Below are 21,836 nucleotides of genomic sequence, written 5' to 3'. Positions count from 1 at the left end.
CATAGTTCTTCTTACATACAAATAATAAGGATTTTTTTGGATTTTCTGCTATAATGCAACCGAACCCTATGTGGGCTGCCTACGTATCCCGCCGAGGGAATCAGGTTAGCGTAGTTCGTAATTACATTAAACGAAAGGTTGCAAACTAGGCAATCTAATCTAATGTCGTCCTTTGATTTCTTCTTGAATTGATAGCCTTTATGCTTATGTCATTATCTATCGGCTATTTCAATTTCTTCCAAGTGGAATCTTGTCTTGTCCTCTAATTTCTTTGTTATTCTCTCGAGATGTATGTTGTTTTCCCATTCTTCATAATCGTGTTCGGCACATAAACTTTATTCATTCGTTTCATTATATGTCACAATCATAAAATTGGCAGATTTGATAATTTATATACTAAATAAAATAGAAAATAACAAATAATTGACAGTTATGGAAAATTAGAAATGCATTCATAGATTTTGCAATTAAGCTTCCAAAAGATGAGGCAAAGCAACAAAAAGTTTTGGGCACGATTCAGGCCTCAATTTTTAAAATCGTGCTATTTCAAAAGTTCACTACATGTTAAATCTACCAAGACTCCCGGCGAACCAAGGACGAAGTAGAAGTCCAATTCTTCAAAATCTCTCCTGGTTCAGCACCCCAGATGGTCGGTGTCTCGGTATTGCGAGTAGTAACCTTCATTGGTTCTTGTCTTTGGACTGTTTCCACGGGAGCGACAAAGGTTAATGACGTGCCCCTTTCCACCTTTCCAATTGACATGATGGTTTCTTTCAAATCCCAATCTTCCTCAATAGTTATCATGTTCACATTAGCATTTTCGTGAGTAGGTAGAGGGTTTTTGTCCACATTGTGCTGAGCCCCAGTAAGTTAAATTGCCCCTTCCTTGATTAAGGCTTCGATCTTGTTTTTGAGACCATAGCAATCTTCGGTATCGTGCCCAGCAACTCCAGAATGATATGCACAACGCTTGGAACCATCAAACCATCTCGGAATAGGATCCGGAATTTTCCCTTCAATTGGTTGTATCACGCCTGCTATTTTCAATCTTTCAAATAATTGAGCCAAAGGTTCGGCAAATCAGGTGTAGTTGCGAGTCTTTCTGATTTCAGGGTTTGAACGGGCTTTAGGTGTAGCATGTGGTCGATTTTGGTAAGTTGGAGCTTGAATGGGTTGGTATGGACGTGGGTTTTGGTAGACAGGGGCTAGAGGTTGGTATTAGTTTTCTTGGGCGTTGTAGACAGGGTAAGGAGTTGGTGGAGCTTGGTAGGGTTCAACATATTGGTAACGGTAGAAAGGTTGTTGTGGATGGTTAAGGTATGTAATGGCTTGGCTTGGCTTACGTCCTTGGATATTCATGACTGCAGCTACATCTTCTTTCTTCTTTTTGGTCCCGCTGATAGAACCAAATTGAATAGCTTTGCTTGTAGCTTACAAGGCAGTGAGATCTTGAATTTTTCCCGATTTGATTCCTTCTTCTAAGGCTTCTCCCATTCTGACAACTTCTGTGAACTTTTGTCCCATCATGCCTATAATTTTCTCATAGTATATGCCAGCTTGGCATTCAATGAAGGTAGCAGTCATTTCTCTATCACTCATCGGGGGTTGAACCCTGGCTGCTTCTGACCTCCAACATAGCGCATACTCGCGGAACGACTCAGTTGACTTCTTGGTTACCTTAGTCATGTAGAATCTATCTGGTGTGATATTGGTATTGAAACTGAATCGGTCCATGAAGTCTTATGCCATATCACTCCAACCACACCATTTACGGATATCTTATTGCGTATACCAAGTAAGAGCCTCACCAGATAAGCTTCTTATGAATAGCTTCATCCTTATATTCTGATCTCTACCTACTTTAACCAGTTTGTCACAATAAGCCCTTAAATACGTATGAGGGTCGCCTGTTCCATTAAATGTATCAAATTTCGGCGGCTTGTAGTCTACGGGCAAATCAACGTCAGGCTGAACACACAGATCTTCATATTCTACACTCTTGCTTCCCCTAGCAACTTGAAGGTTTCTCATTGCTTCTTTAAGAATGTGGATCTCTTTTAACAACATATCATCTGCCCTTGCTTTTGCATCCTTTTCCATTTCCTCATATTGATCCACCTCGGGTTGGAACCTGGCCATCATTAGGTTGGTAAAGGCTTGTGGTTCCGATGTATATACTGGAGGAACATATTGCGCATTAGGAGTGGCAAAATGTGCCCCTTGTATATGCTGGGTTGGATAAGTTTGGACGGTGGTAGTATTTTGGATTGGAGGTGGTGTGTTATAAGTGGTATTTATAGGTAGTTGGTTTGGTGGATTTAGAGGAGTAGTTGTAGGTGGTGGATTAGTGTTAGTGGATAAAGGAACATAAAGAGTGTGAACTAGCGATTGACTTGGTGGCTTGACGGGTGGTGGATTAGGAGTAGCATAGGTAGTGTAGGTGAGTGGTCGACTTTGGGGAGGAGTATAGACGGATGATGGATTTGCGAGGGTGATTGGAGGTAATTTGTTGTTGGTAGGTGCATTATTTTGTGGAGGGAAATGTTCAGGAACTGGAGATTCAAGTGATGGAAAACGAGGTGGGTTTGGTGCGACATTTCTAGGTTCAGGAGGTGGACTTTGGAGTGTGATGGACAAATTGGTCAAGTCCCTAACCCGATTCATCTCTCCACGTAGATCCTCAATCTCTTGAGTCAGGCGGGCGATATGTTCATCATGTTGAATAGTAGTTCTATGTTCGGAAGTCTCGGGAGGATCACTAGAGATCACGATGTTTTCCAAACCAGTTGAAATAGATGCAGCTGGATCAGACATAGTAGTTTTCCTTCCTTGAACGACCCAACTACGTCGAGGTAATACTAACGTCTTTAACCTTGTGAAGTAAGGATGGTCGGCCAGTTCGAATGTCAACACGAATCAACTCTTTTGGGAATAAAAAATAAACAGGAAGAAACATAAAATGCAAATGATATTAGTCTCATATTAAAATATCTAAGTAAAGTCATAATCACATAGAGTCAAATAAGTCATGTAGCAAATAATTCATCAAATAAAGGCAAATAAGTTGTCTAGCAAAATGTAAACAAGTATATCAAAAAACAATAACACGTCCTAATATGCATGTGACCTCTTTGTGCCGGAAGTAGGCCTAACGTCTGTTGGAAGGGTAAAATGTGCCATGATACGTCATCCCATTGCTCTTGGCTAATTAAACAAATTCTATTTCCCAAAAATAAAGTACAAACGTGGTGTAATATTTATTACATATCAAATGAATACAACATAAAACACTTCCTAACCTAAGCAAAATAAATACAATTTGTCATGTCTAAATTTCTGGCTCCATTTTTTGATGTCCTTGGTTCTCATCAGTTATTGATCACATACATACTCCAATGTAAAATCCATTCCTTTCATAGAAAGGTTAGTCATTCCCTCCCTCCTAAAGTTTAATTAGTTAGAGCAAATAGTCAATATTTAGGCACAATTATCCTCCGAACATGCACATAAAGTATGAATAGTGTCACTTGGGGTTGTGGACCCACTTGGACGTTTGGGTAAAGTCATCTAATGGGCTTAATACACCATGGGTATTAAACCTCCTAGGTCATGAAATGTATGCTCCTAATAAAGGGTGTTGGTTTAGCTCTACGCTAGGTTGACTAAGAGTGGGCTCACTAGACACAGGGTTCCCGAGCGGACAACAAGAGTGAGAAGGCTACGCGGTCACACGAAAAATTCGGACACCCCACGCATATGCCAACTCTCCTAAAATTTGGGCTTTTGAAATAAATTTGCGGGTGCGCAAAACACACCTCGCATGTACGTGTGATAGTGTGAATTTCCAGAAGTGGAGAAAAGTGAAACAGAATGACAGTTTATATCAAAATAGTAACACATACAATTTATATCAAACAAACAATTAATAGCAAGTAAAAACCGTTAACAATAAATAAAGTAATTAAAAAAAGCACACAAAGCCTATTTAAACTAAGTCTGTTATGGTAAGAACCTAAGTAAGTCTCCAGTAGAGTCGCAAAGTTATTATACCCCATTTTAACCAAAGTCAAAATGGTTTACAACATTCCGGTAATTCCGGGGTTAATTAAAGTTAAGGAGTCGCCATCTAATTATTTATGGTGAATTAGGACACCTAAAATTTACTAAAATTATTGTCTAAAGTTAACTCCGTTTATGGTCTGCGAAACCAAAAGATTCTAGGTAAGGGCTCAATTAATCTAAAGAGAAGGTATTAAGCACCCTTTAAGACCCATTAACAATGGTTAACCGACCGGACTTAAATTAATTAGCCTATGTGCTGAATATGCTGAAGGGTTGTTTAAAATATATAAATGTCTATTGACTATATTTGAATTATCTCTTTTTAAAACAAAATGTTGAAAACAATAGGCAGTGATTAACGTAAAACTTGTAATATTGCATTCACTTTTGAAAATATTTCTAACTGGGCAAGGGATATAAATGTACAACATCAATAATGTGATTTTAGCTGGTAAGGTATTGTTTAGAAGCTGATTTTTAAAGTTGATAAAAATCTTGAGTATATTAGCCAAAAATCAGTAAGACATCCAATGATGATTAAAGCACAAATTTTAAAATCTTTAAAAAAACTGGCGTCATAAAATAGATAATGAAGTAGCTTACTAAGTCCGAGAAGCACTTAAATGATTGAAAATAACCTTGTTATTAATCCTATGTTAGTCATGGGTCCTAACAACTAATGAATAATTAAAAGTTTCAAATCACACCAGCAAATATATAACGAAGCAAATCAATGGCACATTCCGCCGAGTTTCGACGGTTTTTGTGCAACTAGAATATAAAGAATATGTAGCGGACAACTTGCACTAAAACTCAGAATTTCGCCTTGCTCCTCTTTCGTTTCTTTGTTCGGATGCATTTAGGAGGGAGCGAGGGAAATAAATGGCGAGGAATGGAGAGGTAATGCAGACTCCTTTGCGAGGCATCGTTGAGTTTCAAATGAAACTCTTCGGCTCCGGTGTACATGCGAAACAAAGTAAAAAAAGAAGAAGGAAAAAGATTAGAATGAGAAGCAGATTTGGATATGGAAAATAAATAGACGAGATAAAACCATTATAATGTGACCCGCAAATGTCTAACAAGATTCAAAGAGAAACAGGAAATGAAAAAAAAACTTTGGCTTCAATGAATAAACTAAACTCCAGAGAACTCAAAGTAGTTTTTTTTTGTTTTGTTTATCCTGTTCATTTTCGATCATTAAAGCAAGTATTTGTAACTTAGTCTCTAAACTCCAAAGTGGTAAATATGGAACACGAACTTAGGTGAATTCCAGAGCCACATTGAACATTACAGATTGTCAAATTCAAGATTTAGCCTATGAACACATTGTTAAGAACTTGGTTTAACTTTAGTTTAACTACATTACTTAAATGCTCAAATCATTTTTCTAACTGAACTTAAATATAAAGATCACATCCAGAATATATGAAGGAAAATTCCCGACAAGTATTTAATGCTATATTTCAAACAGAGAAAACACGTTTCTTATTCAGCAAAGTTCAAACATAGGAGAAGCATTTAGACGCCTAAAAACGACTACTAAGATGCATACTTATATGAATATTTCAGAACTCATCGAAATTTTAAGTCATGATCTTCCTACAACAGAATACGATGTTTGGACAGAAATGAGAGAAGAGCAAGGTCGAATATTATCTCTTTGTGGTGCAGTGAACGTAGGGCGTCGGCAGCCTTGAATCTACTCTCTCGTTATGAATAGATCCGAACCTCAACACAAATGAGTTCGAAAATCTTTGTTGTGGCTAAAGTCCGCCGAAATAGAATGAAAAGTTTAAATGATTCTAGGTTTGAAGTAGTAATCAAAGGATGAAAATGTTGAGTGTGGTAAGATTTCCAGGTTGTTCCTAAAATGGACCTTTTGCTGTGGAGTTAGAGAGATATTTATATATGAAAAGTTGTAGGGTTCTTGAGACTTTGAAATTCAAAATTTCCTCCCCAGAGTGTCACGGGTTGGGGGCTTCTAAACGGACAGAATAGTGGCAAGAAGACAAGAACGGGGCAGCTTTGTTAGTGCTGATGATGAACGTTGCTATCACCAAAAATGGGGAAACACATCTGCTGCAACAAAAAGATAAAGAGAAAGTGAGAAGAAGGGGAAAGCTTTTCAATTTTTGGTCAAAACTCACGTGAAGGAGATGGACAAAGAAGCTAAGTAGATTTAAATGAAGGGTAGTTTGGTATTTTTGTTATTTGATAAAGACCTAGAATACATATTGTCACACCCCCTTTTTAACCCCGGAGTTAAATTAGAAGTATGACATATTGGAGATTCCTGTTTTGTTTATTTGTTTTAAGGAATCGCCACCTAATTATTTATGGTGAATTAGGACACCTAAAGTTTATTAAAGTTATTTTCTAAAGTTAACTCTGTTTAAGGTCTGCGAAACTTAAGATTCTGGATAAGGGTTCAATTAGTCTAAAGGGAAGGTATTAGGCACCCATTAACAATGGCTAACCGACCGGACTTACAATTAATTAGGCTAAATGTAAATATAGTATTATGGAAAAAAGAAAGTAGCTTTTTAAGTATGGCTAAAGTTATAGATAGACATGAAAGAATGTCATTTAAAATAGAACTTGTAGAAAAATAATAATTTGTATAAAAAGAGTACTTTTAATGCTATTTTGAAATAGCACTTATAAATGTTGTTAAAGTTTTAAATAAAAGTATAATAGTATTGTTTAAAGTAATACTTATAGAAAACATAATAATTTGCGTAAAAGAAGATTCTAAATGTTAAATGAGACTGAAAGATATTGCTAAGGCCTTAAATGAAAAATATAATAATGTCATTCAAAAATAAGATTGGTAAAAATAGAATGATTTGCTTATGAATAATAGCCTTTTAAAGGATAGTTTGACAAAAGTGATCTTTAAGTAAAAATGATATTACATGAATATGATGATATAAAAATGCCTGGACTTATGTTCTTAAATATGATGAAAAGTCCATGAATTTCTTTCTATATTTTTTATCACTCTTTATTTAACCAATTTTGGTTAACAATATGTATAATTGGATAAATCTTGAAAATGTTTATAAAAATACACTTGGATTAATATTTAGGTATTAATATATTGATGTCTGGAAAGTTCATGAGAATAACATGATTCCCGTGATTTAATATATATCTTCATGCCATTTTGCAAATCAATTATTCCAATAGTAGAAAATATAACGGTATAGATGCTATAAGTAATTTTACCATAAAAGAGGAAGATGAAACTTATGAAATTAATCATTGGTTCTTCCTACCCATTTTTTACTAAAATCAAACCCATTAATTTCATTAACTTCACTACGGTTCACCTAATCTAGTAAGACAAAATAAAATGTTAGTCATACAAAGCAAATAAAATACACAATAATAAAAATAAGGAAGAGAGTAAAGAATGAGTGGGTTCGGCCCATTCATTAAGGATTGACACTGTCCACTGCTATTGGGCTTCGGCCCAGCGAAAATAAATGTTGCGGACTGTTGCTGATGGGGGTGACTCGAGCGAAATTATGCTGGACTTTTAGCCCAACACCGGATATGGAAGACGATGAGTCCCGAATTAGGACTCTGTTTTTTTTTCTCCGATGTGTACATGTAAAGAAAAAGATAAAGATTAGCGACAAGGAAACTTACCCACGAATATTCATGGTTTTAAATTCACACATAACATTTAATGAACGCATAGTTACTGATTTTTATTTTTGTTAATTCACGTGACAAAACATGGTCCAATTCCGATAGTAAATGCAAGAAAAAAAAAAGAACAAGCTTAAACATAAAGGAGGGGGAGCAGTCCCAAGTATTATTAAGGCAGTGAAAGGAGGATAAATGCAACCAACCTGCGATAATGTTTATAAGGCCTGTAACATGAATCTCTCTAATGATATACGTAGTATACCTTCTCATATACACCTAAGTGTATATCAGCCATGTATATCTCATGTATTCCACATATATAATCAAGATTTTAACCCAGCAATGCAGCAAAATGCTCACAAGCTAATTTTGACTAAACCGACCACACAGAGATCAGAGTATATGGACAGGTGATGAAAGCAAGAAAAGACACAATGGGTTAAAACCATTCCTTTACTTATTCCAGCAGAAACAGAACAATATATTATTGGCACGAATTTCCCATTCAATAAATACAGACTTATGGCCTCAACTTAAAAGAGCAAAACAACATTGATATTCAATTTAATGGGCACACACAGTTCTGAACAGACGTACGCTAAACAAATTGAATCCAAAATAATCCTCCATTTTCAAATTAGGTGTATAATTACTCATGTTCGAATAAGGGGACAGGTTCTAAACAAGAATGTAAATCAAAAATGCATATGCATCCGAAGATTAGATCATGCTATCTAATAGCCCATACTTTTAGTGTCTTCTTAAACTAAATCGTTTTTGAACCGATAGAAAGAGTACTAAAAGCTGCAAAGGATTCATACTTCTTAATTCGCACACCAAATCTGCGTAATACTAAGATGCTTACAGAATTAAATCAATCAAGCCATGTTAAACTTTAAACAAGTAGCAAACACGAACCTACACGAATCCTATCAAGCTACTAACCAAAGCTAGATTCACTAACGACTGAACACCCATAAACAAACTAAACTGATTGAAACGACAAGCATATATGAACACATGAACACTTACAAACTGAAATTATAACACACCAGCTGGAAACATAAACATGTAAGACTGTTAACTACTGAACTGAAAAAAAATTAAACCAAGCCGCGAACACACGAACATTATTAGAACCGCGATTAAACTAATTAAACATGAATATACATAACTCGGCTAAGTTACTAAACTGCAACCCGAAGCTGAAAAATGGAATAAGGTCTAATACACCCCTGTTGATGAAACTACACTCAGAATCTAGATTTGGAATCAAACAGAATTCAACAACCAACGTCGAAATGCAGTATAATCACTTTATCGTATTTAAATCTAAGCATATTACATTCATCGCAGGGTATATTACTTAGAACAAATAGGGTAAAGAGGGATAGTTTAGAACTGTTTTAACCATATACACAATATACCTAAAATATACATATCAGGTGTGTATATCGCATGTATATCTCCTTCTTATCTTGTTAACCCGATAGTATATCCTATGTATATTTGACTCTAAATGGATTCTAAATCCTGGAAATTTAATCTAAACACCCAAATCACAGTGACATCTTTCAAAATTCACTATTTGGCGATTAACACCCTATCCTAACAGCACTCAAACATCAAGCAAATAACAGGAAAACCGAGAAATTACCTAGCTACTACAACGAAGACAGAAATGAGCCAGAATTTTAACTAAAGCAGAAACTAAAGATTAAAAGCAATAAATGTATCAGGGTCTACCTTTTTTGTGAGCAGTGAACGAGGCGTCGGGGTCTCGAATCTATGTTTCGAACAGATGAACTCAAATTCTTTTGAGTTCTAAACTCAACAAATCCGCAGCAGAAAGTTTTAAACCGGAGAAATCAAATTAAATTTTTTGAGAAACCCTTTGTCGCGGCTAAAGTTCGCCGGAAAAGGAAAGCCAGTCTGGAAAAACAGCGGTGTATTTTCTGAAAACGATGAAATGATCCTTTCACAGTGTAAGCTTATGTTTTTTGTAGGAGGAATCTTTGGATTCTAGATCTTGTTCGATCTCTTTTTTTTTTTTTCTTTTAAAACTCCGATTCCCCCCTTAATCAGATTTTGCTCCTCTCCTTTATAGAGTGAGGAAAGAGAGGAGCGGAGGGGAGCGTAGGTGATGATGAAAGAGGAGCGGGGGGAACAAGTGGGGAGTGTAGGGTAGGGGGGTGCGGCGGTATTGAGATGAAGAAGAGAAAGAGAGAGAGCTGAAAAGGGTGGGGGTGAGGGAGATGAGGCGAGAATGAGGGAAAAGAGGGAGGAAGGGAACGTGAGGGAGAGAGAGGGAAAATAAAGAAAGGGGGGGGGGGGGGGGGCGGCTGAAGGGTTTTAGGGAAAAGAGAAAGAGAAATTAGGTTAGATGTTGAGATGTAGTAAAAAAAAAAAAATATGTGGAGCCCATTAAAGAAAAGGGGAAAAAGAAATCAGATTATGGGGAGATGTGTGGCGTGGAAAGAGGAATACAAATGCAAAGTTTTCTTTCTTTTTTTTTTTTTTTCTTTTTTTTTTCTTTTGGGGGTAGATAGCTATTATCAAGAATTTACCCCTTGTAAAATAATATTTTGATGAAATAAAAATTATAATACGTTGTTTTAAAATACGAGCTTCAAAATGAGTCCAACATTGATATACTTCCGAGCAATTGCTTATGAGGTGAAAATTGTTGATTCTTCCTCCTCTATTTAATTATTCTTGGGTTTCTAATTTAGTAACTAGTACAATATATACTATGTAAAGACAATTAATAATTAATATGTAGAAAATAAGGATTTAACAAAGTGTTGTCTTGTAATTAATTTTAACGATTCTAAACCCGAAAAAAAATGGAACGATGACGAATATTTAAAAATTTGTGACAAAGTAATGCTCGTGATGTTGAAAATAAAAGTAGTGAAAATAATAGTAGTGAAAATAAAGTATTTAGCTCGTCAATAAATTTAGATGCCCGAGTGAATAAAATAAAAGAGGGACAAAATTGGGTGTCAACACATATACATGGGCTGCTATGTCTTGGGCTTACTTTGGATAGATTTGGGTTGCGTTTTGGGCTGGTCGTTTGGGTTTTTGGCTATTTAACTAGGTGCAGCAATGGGCTTAAATGGCTGAACTTTGGTGTTTTTCTTTCTTCAAAGCATTCCATGTGCTTCTTTATATCATTAAAATACTAGGATAATAAATTTAATAACTAGAGTAAATAGGTTATAATTTAGTATTATAATCTTACTAGTAATAGTAATAAAATGTCATCTGAGTTATATTTTTTTATTAGCAAGTGATAAATTAGTAATAATGTAAGATCAGTAATAAGATAATTATAGATGTAATAATAAAATAAAGATGTCTATTAATAGTAAAAGTATCAATAGTGAATTGTAGGAAGTATTTAGTTTATTAATAAACTGAGAAGCTCGAGGAAGTGAACTGGAAGAGGGAGGGTCAAAATTGAGTGTCAACAACGAAGAACTACTATTTTTTAATTTTTGATAAATATTCTTGGTTTAACTCATTTTACTTGTCATGTTGTTTTTTGCATGATTTTTTAAGGAAACGTCAATTAGAATTATAATTTGACTAATTTACCTTATTAATTATTTTATCTCCATTTAATATTATTTTTTCTTTTATGATATTAATCTCTTTTCACATTTATTAGAGTAAGAATGAAAAGTAATTAAATTCTATCTTATTTTAAAATATAAATATTTTAAGTATATTTATTTAGTAAACATAACAAATAAATGACATGGCGGAATAGTAAATATAACAGTTAAATATCTAGATTAGATCTCAGGCTAATATAAGAAAAGAAAGGAAATTGTATGGTTTGACTACTTAACCTTTTGAAGAAATAATTTCATTTGTTCCCACTAATGAGTTGATACGCATGTGGCAATGGATCCACCATTATTGACTCAATGGGGATACTTTGGGAATTACATGAATATTGTTTGATTTTTTAATAAGGGGTGCACGTTTTTTATTTTATTTTTTTATTGCTTATTTTTTTAATGTGGGATCCACTTTTTTTTTTTTACATGAGTTTGGAGATGGTGGGGTCCACTTGTTTTCCTTTTTTTTTTTTTTTTTAATATTGCTTGGTGTTTTTAGTATGAAGCTCACCTTTTTTTTAAATTTTTTTTTTAGGGGTGACTGATGAGGAAGCGTGGGCAAAACCCATGCTTCTATATAGTAGAAATATTAAGATTAATTAAGTTATTTTCTATAAAAAAATAACCGCCTAGATTTGGAAACGGGGGTGGGGGTCTAGGGGGACTGGGCCGGGAAAGTTGGGCTCGGTTGTCCAGCAGTTAATAATTTTTTTAAAAAAAAATTCAAAAACGTGGCAGCGAGTAGCCATTGAATTGTAATCAACTTAGAGAATACAACAAACCCTCTTTTTAGGACAAATTTCTTTTGAATGTTAGACAAAAGGAAATAAGACAATGAATCTTGTTTTATGAAATAAGACAATGAATCTTGTTTTATCTTTCGGAAATAATAGGAGTATTTATTAGAAAAGGGAAAATAGCGCTTTTGGTCCCTGATTATGATGCTTGGCATAGGAGATTTTCTAACTCTTTAAAAAAATAACTTTTGAAATCAAACTAACCCTTTAAAAAAAAAAAAAAAAACTAGGCTTCACGCACAGAAAGGAGGTACTTTTTCCCCCCTTTTTTTAAGCTATCAAAAATCACGTTTTTTTTCATACTTTGGGCAAAGATTAGTCATGTTTCAAAACCCCAAAATATAAATATTTTATATAGAACTTAATATATTTTTTTGCGTAAAATAACGTCGGCTCATTACATTAAGTATACCTAAACGTTTGGATTGTCGTTTTAGGGGTTGTAGAGCCCCGAAGTAAGTTTTGTTTGCTTGGAAACTTATCATTTTTAGATCTAAGTGTCATATTTTATAGGGTTTTGATTTAAGTGTTTTGAAATAAAAATATTATATTAAAAAATAATTCATCAAATACGAGAGGTTCAATCAAGGTATAATATATCTCATTCAATGCTCCCACCAAGGTTTGATCCCATGTTGTTGGCATAAAAAAGAAGTAGTAAAAAAAAGAGGCTAAACCACCAAGCCAAATTGGTGAAAGCAACAAAGTAGACACTTTTTATTTTTTATAATGTTCACTAATGCTATCTAACTCGTTTTCATAAATTGAATTTCGAACCTCGAAATTGACATTCAAAACATCATTACCACGGGATTAGTATCTCGAAATAGATTTTTTATCATTAAATTTTTACTAAAAAATGAAATTTTTGCACAAATTTGGGACAAAATTCAAATTGAATGGGATAACGGGCGTTTTTTCGAAAATCGGCTAGGCCAAACGGCAGTTTGTCCGCGTAGATCTCGAAAAAATACCCTGGGTAAAAAAAATCGCGTAAATCGGACATCCGAGTGCAAAGTTATGACCATTTAAAGTTTCAACAATTTACAACTAGTTTTCTACCTATGCTCCCATCCTTATTTTTAATTTACGTGAGTGAGAGGCATATGTATACTTGATGTAATGAGCCGATATTATTGTACGCTAAAAAAAGTATTAAGTTCTATATAAAATATTTATATTCTGACGTTTTGAAACGTGACTAATCTTCGGTCAAAGTACGAAAAAAAACTTAAAGATAACAAGTTTCCAAACTTACTTCGAGGCACTTTACAACTCCTAAAACGACGATCCAAACATATATGTAAACTTGATGTAATGAGCCGACATTATTTTATGCTAAAAAAAGTATGAAGTTCTATATAAAATATTTATATTCCGGTGTTTTGAAACGTGACTAATCTTCAGTCAAAGTACTAAAAAAAGCTTAATTTTGAGTTTGATTTCCAAAGAACAAAGATGACAAGTTTCCAAGCAAACAAAACTTACTTCGAGGCACTCTACAACCCCTAAAACGACAATCCAAACGTTTAGGTATACTTGATGTAATGAGCCGACGTTATTGTACGCAAAAAAATATATTAAGTTTTATATAAAATATTAATATTTCGGGGTTTTAAAACATGACTAATCTTTGCTCAGAGTATGAAAAAAAAAACGTGATTTTGATAGCTTAAAAAAAGGGGGGGAAAAAAAGTACCCCCTTTCACGCACAGAATCTGTGCGTGAAAGGACCAAACTCAAAAAGTTACAGTTTGGTCCTTTCACGTACAAATTCTGTGCGTGAAGCCTAGTTTGGTTTTTTTTAAAAGGATTAGTTTGGTTCCAAAAATTATTTTTTGGGTTAAAAAAGTTCCAGGCTCTTCTTTTTAGGACAAATTTCTTTTGAATGTTTGACAAAAGGAAATAAGACAATGAATCTTGTTTGATGAAATAAGACAATGAATCTTGTTTTATCTTTCGGAAATAATAGGAGTATTTATTAGAAAAGGGAAAATAGCGCTTTTGGTCCCTGATTATGATGCTTGGCATAGGAGATTTTCTCTCTGTGATTGAGATGTTTGATAGAATTGTTCGAGAAGTGACCAGAGCTTTTATGGATTTATGCCTCGGAAAATCAGTCATGGTGATGATCACGTAGAGGTTGACTCAGATATCCTCTCTTTTCATTCATTTTTTTTTTTACTTTTCTAGTATTTATTTTTTGATATGTGATTTTATTAATTATTTAACATATGTTAGGTTAAAGGAGTAAAATCACATATTTATGTTAATTGAAGATCTAATGCACTCAGTTGAATAACACAAGGACTAAAATCATAATAAAGTAATAATTCGGGATCGCAAACACCATTTGCCCTTAGAAGAAACATTTTTTCTTTTTGTAAATAATGTTAAAATTCATTCCTTATGTGGTGAGGATTAATTAGGAAAAGTTTGTTTCCTAGAAGGAAAGAAATTTTAATTTTTGTGGTATGTTGTTTTCTTTCTCTAAAAGCTAGCACACTATCGTTCTTATTTAATAGCCTATATTACTCCTATTTAAGTTAACCCCTAGTATTTTTCTTGCAAAAACTGAAAAACCTTGGGAGTTTAATCAGGTAGTATTAACCGCAGCCCTTTCACGCTGAAAACCAAAGGAAAAAGCATCACGTCAAAAACCAAAACAGCTAATGGCAGATCATCTACCCAACGAGATAACTGTTATTATTCTCTCAAATTTACCAGTGAAATCCCTCTTACGGTTCAAGTGTGTTTCTAAGTCGTGGCATTGTTTGATTTCAAGTCCAAATTTCCAGCGTATGAAGCAGGGACAAGAAGGGGCAATCACGATGATGTATACACGTCGTTCAACGTCGAGAAGAAGCTCTAGACGACCCTCCTTCAGCTTCATAAACAAACAACTCACTTCAGAAAATCTCAGTTTTCCTTTAAGAAAAAGGCGTGGTATAGAAGATTGTAAGTTTTTGGGTTCTTGTCATGGTCTTATACTATTTAATGTAAATGAGCATATTTACTTGTGGAATCCCGCCACTCGATTTTGCACCAAAGTGCTTGAGCTTTACCACTCGGTATGGGATTGTTATGTTACAAGTGGGGGAAATGACGCAAACGAATTGAACTTGCAACACCTTCACCAAATCTTTCTGGGTTGAATTCGTTTGCGTCCTTTCCCCATATTTCCTGGTCACGATGAATGAAAAATGTAGGTATGTTGACTTGAACTCCACTAGGTAAAGTTATGTTTCCCAATTTGGTTGTTTCTCCAAGTATTCGTGAAAACATAACTCCTGGTGGATATAGCCTTAGAGTCTCAAGAAGAATCATATTGACTTGTGAGAATAAAAGAGATCATCAAAAGTAGAATTTACACTATTTTTGTTGGAAGAGTAAAGTGAAAAGAGAAAAATGAATGTTATTTTAGTAGCTAGAGGTGTCAAATAAGCAGATTGAATTACATTTGGACGGGTTAAAGTAAGCCGAATCGATAAACGGAATGTGCTATACCCATCCAACATTTGTTTGGGACTTTGGGTCAAGGTGAATTTGTCTATGAATCTTAGCACAACCCACCCAACTCTGCAAAAATAGTGTTCATTTGCCATTTTTAGATTTGGAATTTGAAAAATAGTAATGTCCTGGATTTTGAAACTTCATTATAATAGCTATTTTTTCAATTTACAGGTTTGAAAAGTGCCGATTTGTGAACTTTACCCCCTAACTCAAACAATAATTTCATTTGCTTGTTGGTTCTTTATAGTTTGTTTAATTATCAAATAACACTAAATTTGTTTATATATATTTATTTATCATGACTATGTCAATCTAATCAAACCTAGAAAACTTATTTTCCTAATTCCTATTTCTTGATTACTATATATATAAGTTTTCTTAGAGGTCAATTTGGAGCACAAACTAACATAAGCTTTTATATGAACTAACTTGAGCTATATGCTCAAAATGATGGACAAATGAAATTACATCTGGTCCAACCCGGCCCAAGTCAGGAGAATTGTGCCAATTAAATATTTATGGGCTAATTTTATACCCTACATTTGAATAAATTTAAACTCAAAATGAGATCATTGAAGAATGGAGAGAAACTTACGACTTTTAATCGCGATAAATCATCAAAGTCTGGGTTTTGGCCTCCAAGAACTTGTAAAATCTCTTGTCTAGCACGTTCTTGCCAGTCCAAATGCTTAGACAATAATATTAGTGCCCACATTATCAGAACTGAAGTAGACTCATGCCCAGCAAAATAGAAAAACTCACATTCTTCAATGACCTCATCCATACTCATCCCCAAATTATTTTCTTGACCTTTAATTTGCCTTAAATTGGATTCTAATAATACTCCCAGTAAATCATCATGTTTAATACCAGCTTTTGTTGATTCCATTGCCTTCAACCTTTTAGTAATAATACCTTGAATCGAAGATCTCACTTCCCTAGCAATCTCCTTCACCCTTCGATTTGTTTTAGTCGGCAAAAGACTATAATAAAGTTCAAAATAAACTTGTCAAGAGACGTAAAAGGTAGATAATAGTCACTGAACTTCTTTCACTGTTAATAAAGTTCAAAATAAACTTGTCAATAGACATAAAAGGTAGATAATAGTCACTGAAATTCTTTCACTGTTTCAGTAAAGTTACAAAATTAATTTTTGTCACATCAGAGTAAGCAATTTTTACCCACTATTACAGTTAAATCATAAAACTATAATTACTAGTATTACAGTAAAGTTACCTTGATGTATAAGTTTTGTTGATATAGTCAGTGAAGTTTATAGACTTTACCGTTATAGCTAGCCGGTAAAGTTAGGTGACTTTACTGTTATAGTCTATAAAGTCAAGTTACTTTATATTGTGTCAAAAAAATAGTTTTATGATTTTATTGTTACAGTAAATGAAGTTCCGTGACTATATGTGAAATTTAACCCAAGGGAACATTTATCTAATACACAATCTACATATGTAATGGTAATTTTACCTTGCTCCTGGAAGAGGAAATGGTTTCATAACTAGCTCAGTGAGTTCCATTTGAAGATCAAATATTATTTTACCTTCTTCATAATTTGAACCAAATGCAGCTCGTGAAAGTGCATCTGAAGTCAATATTTCAAGATTGGGCCATAAATCCAATTCATATGACCCATTTTTTAAATCAATCTTCTCCCATTTGCTTACCATATCACAACAACTTGAGTGAAATATTGGTAACATAATCTTTTAAAAAAATATATATCAATGATAATGGTAAATATATAAGAGTTTAAGTTATGTAAATTATCAGTATAATATAAATTTTACACTATCACGTCACGGAGAGGATATTTACAGGTAAATTTCCTTCAGAAGTTGGATTTGTAAATTGTAATCATGAAAATAAGACAAATTATCTGCTACAACAAATAAAAATGACCTGATAGTATAAAACTTATGTATATAACTTAAAACTCAATATATGAACGTGAACCTAGCTATGAGAATTTAATTCATATATCTATAAACAAACCTTAAGTTTTTCAAGGTGGAAAGCAAAATTGATGATTTTACGTTGTCTTGACCATGTGTGTTTGTTAGCTGCTGCTAATCCTTTTATTAGTAGCTTAATTGTATGATAATTCTCTGACTTTAGAAAAATGTAAGGCTTTGAGAAAATCTCCTTGACGATTTCAGCATCATTGATGAACACAGCAGGTCTTGGCCCAAACCATGTAAAGGCAATTTTACCTGCAATTATTAATTTTACACAACTTAAAGATAAATACAGATAATTGTTCATAACAAATAATATTAATAACATGAAAAAATTTAAACCATTTGAGGTGTGTTTGCTATGGACCAAAGTATTTTTCAGAATTATTTTTCAATTTTGTCATGTTTGGTTGATTAAAATACTTTTAAAAATATTTTCTCTAGCAAAACAAATTCCTTAAAAATAATTCTTTTAGTGGAATTGAAGTAGGGAAAACATATTTCATAAGTGACATTTGATGCAGATTGTCTTCCTCACCTCCAACTAGGGGTGTCAATGGTTTTGTAAAAACCGACTTAACCGACCGATTATTAGAAATTCTTAATAAAGTCGACAGTTTTTATATAAATTTCTAACCGTACCGAAAAATTGGGTAGGTTTTTTATTTTATAGAAATAAACTGAAAAATACCGAACCGTACCGAATATATTTATATGTGTAATATATATTTTATATATTAAGTTTAAAATTAATAAACCATTAAATGTTTCGCCTTGTGCCTTGGATGATGGAAATGACTACAAGTCGGCAACAAGTAATTAACACTAATCGAAATATGAAACCTATAATGTTACCTGATAACGTCCAAATACACTCCTCAAAGAGAAAGTGTACACGGTCGTATGCAATATATTTACCCAACTATGAGTCGGGGTCGATCCCACAGGGAACAATGTGCTAGGCGATTAAGAAAGTAAGGAACTTTAACCAACTAAGCTAAAGCCAAACGATAAATAATATTTTGGGTTTTTGAGAAAGATTATGACTAATGCGGAAATGTAAACTAACCTAGAAAGCAAGTAAAATGATCAATGACCACAAGTATGGATAATAGGAGATTACACTCAAGTAACGATCCAACGTATTTTACGATTTTACAACTAAGAGCAGGTTTGTGTTGATAGATAATGATATCTAAAATCTCATTGAAAGTCTTCCAACCAAATCAATGAATTTCACTCTAAGCTTTTCCAAGCCTTAGAGTGTGATATTAGGCACAATCAATTTAACCTCAAGTAACTATCCTCTTCCGAGCTCAAGTTATTAGATGAATTTAATGACCCAAATTCTTGTTAATTAATCTTTCCCAACCTAGATTTCCTTTTCCAAGCTCAATCTAAGTAAATGGGTGAGTCCTAGGGTTAGCTAATCCCTTTGGAAACATTCAAGAACGAGATTAATTAAATCAACAAAGACCCACTTCACTAGCAATAAAAATCATTCAATACATAAGCAAAACAAGAGTTTCAATCCAAACTTTAATCAAGAATATTTTCATAAACAAGATTCAAGTCTAGAAATGAAATACTACACACTAAAATATTCAATACAAAACAAGGAATTGAAGAAAGGTTTAAGAATTATCTCATTAAAGTGCTCCAATCTTCTCCTCCAATTGTGTAGGTGAAACCCTAGCCTCCAAAACTTGCAAAATGACCAAAGATGATAATGTTTTGCCCTAGCCTCTCTTTTGTAGCTCCCCCCAATTTTTCCAAGTCCAAAAAAATGTCAAAATCTGCCCCCATATTTCTGTTTTTGCAATTCTGCCCGTTTTTGCAAAACTGTCCACTTTTGACAGTTTTGCAAATCTGTCCCGTTGTTTTGCAAAACTGTCCAGTTTTGACAGTTTTGCAAAAATGTCCAGTTTGGCCTCTTTTTGACTTTGTTTTCACTTGGTTTCTTCCGATCACTCATTTCAGCTACTTGGCTTGTTTTGCTCTATTTTGTTCCATTTTGGTCCATTTTGCTCTTTTATGCTCTCCGGGCATCTTTTCCTACAAAACAACATAAAAACACAAAAAGTAACAACAAAAGTGCTTAAATAGTCGCAAAAACTTAAGGAATTAGCATCGAATATCGCGTAATTTCACGACTCATCATTACCCACGTTGAAACTAAATTAGTTCTAGCACCTCAAGTAATAACTAGTTATAAGGTATTCCAACAATCTTTAGTGACAAGCTACAAGGTATTAGATATTTTTCTTTTCTTATGATTTAAATTCTTTTATTGGATACCGAATCTTACTAGACTCAGTTCTTGTGTCTCATCTTGATTGATTACTTCCCATTCGTGTGATCTAAATTTTTTGTCTTTATTTAATATTATCGTACACTACTAGAAAATAGTGGAATGAATCTCTATTCTTGTCGTGATTCATATTTTCTTAATTCTTCACCTTTTAAACAATAAAATGTCTAGAGAGTTCTTGCCAAAGTCTTATACAAGTATGCATGGTATTGTGTACAACTTCTACTTGTGACTTTTATATGACGTTTTTAAAAAAAATACCGAAAAATTAACCGAACCGTATCGATACCGAAGAAAAACCGAGATGATGGGACGGTTTCGAAAAGTCCAATTTTGGTTATAAAAAATGAAGTAAATGAAAAATTGGTATGGTATAAATTTTATAAAATAACCACCCGAACCGTACCATTGACACCCCTACCTCCAACACTCACACTTTACCCCATCTCCACGCTCACCCTTCACCCAGAGGCGGATCCACATGGAAGGATGTGAGTGCATGTGTACTCGTTAGCTTCGGAAAAAATTATGTATATATATGTGTATATATCTTGAGAAACTAGTATATATTTAATTGTGCACTCTAACAAACAAAAGGCATTGGAGTACGATCGATGAGCTCGCCCAGATTCGAACCTGCACTGTCAACACATGTTGCACAGCCTTAGCCAGTGATCAATCTCTTTCATTTGCTTCACTGTGTTAAATTTTATTACACATATTTGACCTATATACTTGTATTTTCGTCACTGCTACGCTATTAGTGACCGGTCCGACACGGCATTATCCTCAGACGTCATTAAAAATTTTGTTGGTGTTTATGTCAAGATAATGGTGCCCCCGCCGTCTTAAAATCCCGGGTCCGCCTCTGCCTTGCTCAGGAACAAGAAATGGAGCTATTAAGTTCACCCCCACCCACCCCATCTCTGCCTTCACGATATTTGTCTAAATTATATATAAATGTCTCGTGGATAATATTTTTTGTTTCCTTACCAAACATCAGAAAATAAGTAAGAAATTACCGATTTTTCAGGAAAATATTTTCCTTTGTACCTATTTTTCAGGAAAATGTTATTAATTTGCTCAGACCAAAAATTAAAAAGCGTTCATGCATATATATGGGAATTACAATAAATTTGATTTATACTTACCATATTTGGTGAAGGTTTTGTGGAGGAGAGGGGAAACTCTTGGTGCAATATCATGAGAGAATTTCATTGGTTTGGACTAAGCTTCTTTAGACATCATATAACCTTCTTTCAAGTCACCAAATAATAATCTGTATGAGTTCCCATTTAGACCTTGCTCCCTCAGGTATTTCTCTAACTTCTTTGGTTTGAACCATACCCAATTCAATAATCTCCATACCCAAATCCCAACAAAAACTGCACAAATTAACACTGCAATTGTGCTTGGTATTATTTCCATCTCTCTGGTTATTTGTTTTTCAAATGTACTACAAGAAAAATGTTCTTTCACCCCATCTAGTGACAAAGTTTACTTGGTCACATTTTAGTTATATAATGAGTAATGTTTGTTGTGTTAAATCTATCTGGTTGGTAGTATTTATTAGAGGAATAATTGGAACAAATTCAGATCCTTTTTTGTTTCTTTCATAAGATTAATGGTAATTAAGCTTGTATTTGAATAAAAAAGTCATATCCTTCGAAAGCTATCTTCTTGACATTCTTGATGTGTAATAGTATGATACAAACACATAATTTCCTGTTTAACTAATTAATTAACATAATCATTAACTTAAGAATTCTAATTTTTACTTTATATTATTACCACTGAAATACTTAAAAAGAGAAAGATTCCAACTTGAGCTGAGTTAGTCCTAATCCATATTCCAACTGAATTCAAATGGAGCAATGTGCAGTTAACTTCTAATTAT

General features: G+C 33.8%; 1 long non-coding RNA gene and 1 pseudogene across 1 annotated transcript; both read right to left on the bottom strand.

The window, feature by feature from the left end:
• The window catches only part of LOC132619420 (cytochrome P450 CYP72A219-like), a 58,780-nt pseudogene that overhangs the window by 32,566 nt on the left and 4,378 nt on the right, over positions 1–21,836 (bottom strand).
• Positions 7,273–10,038, bottom strand: LOC132618033 (uncharacterized). Its single transcript, XR_009573922.1, has 2 exons — positions 9,466–10,038; positions 7,273–7,650 (listed from the first exon to the last, which is right to left on the bottom strand). It is a non-coding gene; the product is annotated as an uncharacterized LOC132618033 (long non-coding RNA).

This window comes from Lycium barbarum, chromosome 11 (genome assembly GCF_019175385.1).
Source record: "Lycium barbarum isolate Lr01 chromosome 11, ASM1917538v2, whole genome shotgun sequence".
NCBI classification, from domain to species: domain Eukaryota; kingdom Viridiplantae; phylum Streptophyta; class Magnoliopsida; order Solanales; family Solanaceae; genus Lycium; species Lycium barbarum.
The sequence above is the reverse complement of the archived record's forward strand: the minus strand, read 5'-3'. Positions and strand labels throughout refer to the sequence as shown.